The sequence below is a fragment of the Cryptomeria japonica genome, chromosome 10, assembly GCF_030272615.1.
Source record: "Cryptomeria japonica chromosome 10, Sugi_1.0, whole genome shotgun sequence".
Lineage (NCBI taxonomy): Eukaryota > Viridiplantae > Streptophyta > Pinopsida > Cupressales > Cupressaceae > Cryptomeria > Cryptomeria japonica.
The window spans coordinates 697005505-697011504 of record NC_081414.1 but is presented as its reverse complement, the minus strand read 5'-3'; positions in this window follow the sequence as shown (position 1 = coordinate 697011504).

The window sequence follows — 6000 nt, the reverse complement described above, 5'->3', positions numbered from 1 at the left end:
AGTGTCAAGAAAGGTGTGTCATCCCACTCTAAGAGTCTGTACTCTGGTTCTGAGAATAATTGCCTCGCATAAGAGAAAAGTGACATCATCTCGCTCTAAGAGTTCATGCTCTGGTTCCAAGAATGACCCACTATACAAAAGAAAAGTGATGACATCTTTCTCTAAAATTTTGTGCTTTGGTTCCAAGAATGTCCCACTATACAATGCACAAGAGAAGTATAGTACAAAAGTGAAGTGTGGGTGCCCCCCCTCCCCTTAAGATGTCAACATAGGTTGATGTTGATATCTTAAGGAAAGTAGAACAAGGATACCTACCTTCATCACAAATAATATATCCGCTATGCAACAATGTCATAAATCCAAGAAAAAGAGGGAATACTCTTCAAGCAAGGATAAGATAGTTGAAAAGAGATATCTTGTTGTAAGTATAAAGGAGATCCTTGAAAGAGAAGAGATCTTTATTCAAAAAGGCATCTTCCTCCAAGAGAATTTGTCTTAGACAAATATAACATCTTCTATAACAAAGCAAAGGAGAGAACAAGAATTCGATCCTTCATCCAATTACTAGGGTAAAAAGATTCTTGATGAAGGATGACGCACTTTTAGCCCTATGGGGGATGGGTGGATTTATTATATATTTACATTACCAAGTATGAAAGAGGTTGTAGTCAAATACTTACACCTCTTGTATAAGAGAGAATCCTTGATCAAACAACCAACAATTATGCACAAGGAGTGATATCAAGTAATAAAAATCACACCCACGCAATAGGGAAAAGTGGATCCTTAGAGAAAGAGAGAGGGAGAGAGATCGTTGCCCCCCAAAGTGTAGGACAATGAAAATAATTACACAACTTCTAGAGAGACATTACTCATAAAAGACATATCATCTCAAGCAAGGAATACATCCTAACCAAGGAACAAACATGCGCTCGCATGAAGGATAACTCCATTCAAGAAAGGACATCAAGTTATGAATAACACAATAGAAGAGGTAATTTTCAAAGAGAGAGAAAGGAGAAGAATAAGGTTCACAAAAGTTCTTTGAGGAGAGATTATTTATAATAGACGTACCGTTTCAAGCAAGGAGAAGATCCCACTCACTGAAGCATGAAGGAAAGCTCCATGAAAGAAAGGACATCAAGTTTATGAATAATGCACTCCATAAAGAAAATAGTGAAACTTGAGAAAGAAGAAAGGGAATATTCTTTCCTCACAAGCATAGAGGAAAGAATAAATAGAATATTATGTTGCTCACTAAGTATGATTGCACCTGAAATTGTACCACCATGAATGATAAAGAGCCCCCAAGAAGTATGCTAACAAGGTCACATAGTGAGGAGCAACATAATAGGTACTTGAATGTTATTTTAAATTATCATGATGAACATGCCATTCATTGTTAGATGTTATTTCTATGATGCCTAAATCGATGAAATAATGTATTTTTATTTTTTAAGCTTGACACTCATTAGTAGAATGGCCATGGATTTGATGATATTTACAAAAAGAAGAATTTTAAGAATGTTGTTTGTGTTTTCTTCTTTGTTTAGGACAAAGAGGAGATATTAAGTTGGAATTTAGAAGATCGGTCAACACATTTTCTTGTTATAACTCAAAATTAGAATGAGAAGGTGTGGATTTACAAGACAATGGAGAAGACTTTGTTGCACACATCTTAGAACTCATCCATTGTATTTTCTCTTATCAAGACATGTGTTAAGAGAAGTGGAAATTGGTTTAGAAGCTTGGATGAAAGACACAAAAGGCTTCATGAAGGCTTCAATCTTAGATTTAGGGGTCCTATATCCATTGGAGGAGGGTGTAAAGTTTCTTGTACCCCAAGTTCTTTTTTTAGAAGCATCGTTGATAAGAGATGGTGTTACTGAAGGAATCATATTACTAAAGGGGGGAATATATCCCACTTCATCACAAGTGAAATTATAAGGACTAGAATCAGCCTTTATTGAGTGAAGTTCATTGTTAAATATGAATTTGACGGTGCGATGAAGGGTAGAAGGGATTGCTTTCATAGCATGAATCCATGGTCTACCTAGAAGAAGGTTATAATTAAGATGGTTGGGAATGACATGAATAGGAGTAGTAAGTCATGGGCCCTACTTTAATAGGTAATATGACTATACCAAGCGACTCTCTAGGAACATTATCAAAGCCACGCACACAAAGATGATCGGGTTGAATAGAAGAATAATCCCAAATTATCTTATCTAATAAGTCAACACAAAAAAATGTTAAGACCTAACCCATTATCAACTAAAGTACCTCTTATCTTTTGTTCATAAATTCAAGAAGTAATCATAAGGGGATCATCTCTATTTTTAACCTCCATAGAAGGCAATTCATCTTGTGAGAATGTGATATCATTTGGTTTAGAAGAATGATGAGGAACCACTTTATCAAAGGCTTCTTGGATAAATGTATGGTATGAAGGGGAAGTTTGAATCAAGTCCCAAAGGGAGATATTTGCTAAGATACCATGGAGATTCTCAACAAGATTCTTATCAGTGTCATTCTTAGGGTGAGAGGGGGAAGAAAGAGAAGTGAGAAGAATATCAAGATCTTTCTTTTTGACACAAGCATTGAATATTTGATGTATTTTGGAACCATATTTTTGTTCTAGTTGTCTCTCCATAACATCTCTTTCACATATGTATTTTGAAAATTTTAGGATATTAGGAGGTTTTTTAGGTCTAGGAGTCTCATAACTAGAAGCATGAATGGTATTGACTTGACTAGGTTCTTTTTTTTCTAAGGATACATCTTGAGAAAGAAGAGAATCAAGAAAATTGCTAATAATTTCATCTTCTTATTCTAAGGCATCTTTATGATTAGGAAAGGGACTATCATATGTAATGAATGCTTCATCCCTAGAGGGAAGATCATGAAAAGAAGGTATGGTATCACTAGGATAAGTAGCCATAATATCATCCTCTTGCACCAAATAATCCTTATGAGGGAGGTACTTTTTAGGAGAAGAAGAAACACAATTCTCCAAAGATTCATCTTTAGGAGGGAGATCTTTGAAAAAAGTTTCCATATTCCCTTTTTGCACCAATGTTCCCTCATTAATGAGATCAATTTTGGGAGAGGTTAAATCATAGCTATGAATGGAAGGGAGAACTAAATTATCATCATATGCATGAAAGGGAACATCATGAATATCTTTAATGTAATTCAAAATTGAATTAGCAAAATAAGGTAAGAACTCCATACGCACTTATGATCAAACAAGAAACTCATTTGTCATTTAATAATGTTTACCCCATACATTCATAGAAAATTGAATAAAGGAGGGAAAATGGAATTTGAATTGCAAATTTGAAATTTGAATTTTGAATTATGGGAACAAAGCTTACAAAAATTGAATAATGCAAAATTTAATAAAATAATGATTAAACAATTTGAACTTTGTTTGAGGGAGAAAATGACACAATTTCCAAAATAATTTTATAATAAATCAAAGGAAATTGGGATTTTAAAATTAGGGCCAAGGGGATACCACTTAATTTTAAAATTAACAAAAACGGAATTTTTAAAATCGGGGCAGATTATAATTAACCTCTTAATTTTAAAAAATTTCTTGAAATTTGAAATTTTGAATTTTGGAGGTATTTTCGAGTTTAGAGGGATAAAAAATCGACAAAATTAGCCAATCTTCTAGATTTAGGTTATTAAATACAATCATAACAATCTCCCAAAATTTTGGGAAAAAAGTCAAGGACTGTGGCAAAAGTGCACACGGTCCAACCAACTTTTTTAAAATTTTTTAGGGATGATAGGTATTATGATATTATTGTAGAATCCAAAAAAATAGTTGATTTGGGGATGTCTAGATCGGTCAAATTTGCAGTCAAAGGTCAAAAATAGAAAGATCTTAAAAATTAGGGTTTTATTATTTAACCACTGAATTTTTAGAATAAAAAGGCAGATTTGAATTGCAATTTTGAGATGAAAATCAGATCTAAAACAAACAATTAAAAAGTTGCACTTCACAAGCTTAATTTGCTCAATATGAAAAATTAGGGGTTTTATGCAATTAGCCTCTAAAACTGGCAAATAGATGAAACTTGGAAATGAAAATTTTAAATCCAAATTGCAATTAATCAGATCTAATAATGAGAAATCAGAATTAATGTGTAAGGCGTTAGGTTCACCAAAATGTAATGTGGAAAAATTGAACCCTAGTGACTCCCCACCTAGGAGAGAGAAAGGAAGTCACTAGGATGGTTTTTCACTTGGGAGAACTTTACATTCAAAAGAGGGGCTTGAATTCACTAGATCCAAATCCAAGAGAGACAAAGATGTGAATTCCAAGTGGATTGCAAGGGTTGAAGTGTGATTTGCCCTCTTTTGTAAATTGGAAAGTTGACTTGTTGATTATGTGGAAAACAAAGAGAAAATGAGTGAAATAAGGAGCTACCGGTTCGGGGTCACGTTGTAACTTTAGATCTAAGCTAATTAGACTGATACAGATCTTCCCTGCAAATTTGGAGAAAACTTGTCAGGACCGTGGTGAAAGTGTACATGGTCCTCCGAAAAATCCGTGAAATGAAAAGGGTTTTTCTGCCTCTATAAATAGAGTCCAAATCTGAAAATATAGTTGTGCACCTGCAACCTACATATATAAAAGAAGGGGAGAATGGTTGTGAATAGGGATTCACCTCATTCAAACCCTAGTTGAGGAATCAACCTTGAAAGAAAGTAATTGCAAATGCTGAAATGTAAAAAATGGAAGTGTATACCTTGTAGATCTCCAATTTGTTGATGATGATTGCTTTGCTTCTTGAATGTAATCACAAGTGTTGCTTGAAATGGCATGTAACATGACAAAACCCTAACACACACATGCTTGCAAATGAATGTTGTAATGCTGCTCCAATGGATGAATGAAGAGGACACATGAAGAAGAGAACTTGATGGATTCTTGAAGACTTGAATGCTTGATGAAGACTTTTCGCTTGAATTTCTCTTATTATCCTTATCCCTAATGAGAGGACTAGATCCCCTTTTATACTTTCCTAGGAGAATTAATTTCATCTCACTAAAGACCGACATCAAAGGATTTAAGTCCCCAAGAAGAAAATTAGGTCCAAGGGTTAGAAGGACCCATTTTGGGGCCACACAAAGAGGGAGGACAAGGGTGTGGCACCCCTTTCCTAAGGAGGACTAGGGTGCCATGCCATGGTCCTAAAGAGGACTATGGTGCCACGCCATGGTCCTAAGGAGGACCAGGGTGCCACACCATGGTCCTGCCCATTATCGGGGCCCAAAATAGGGTCTAAACAAGTTGCAAAGTGTGGAAATGAGGCCATGTTCCATGGTGGAAGCATAGATGGGTCCCAATCAATTATAGGATATGATTTCTCCAAGGTAAATGGCCTAAAACATGGTCAAAACTGCAAGGGGTGTAATTTTATGACCCTACAGCTCAGAGTCATGATAAACTGAGATAGGCCATTATAGAGGAGTCTCACATGACCCCACAGGTTCAAATAGATTGATCATATGTGTCTTGGATTGGAAGAAACAATCTATCAAAGTTTGACAATTTTTAGGACTTGGGGCATTTGAGAGATCGTGCTGATAAGGTATGACTCTTGAGGTTTCAATGCTTTGGGATGAACAAGAGGAGCATGCATAGCATAAACCTTCCCACCTGGACATGCTCGTGATGTTGGTTTCTGCACAGGACAAACCGAATCAAATCTAGCCTATCTTGCAACTTTGCATTGCATGCAACTGATGGTTTTTGCAGCAGATGAAAAAATGATACCAATTGAAAATGGCTTTGATTCATCATAAACTAAGATAGGCCATGGTAGAGGATCCTCACATGACCCCACGGGTTCAAATGAATCAATCATATGTATCCTGGATTGGAAGAAACGGTCCGTTAAAGTTTGATAATTTTTTGGACTCGAGACACTTGAGAGATCGCATCGGTAAGGTATGACTCTTGATGTTTTGATTCTTTGGGAT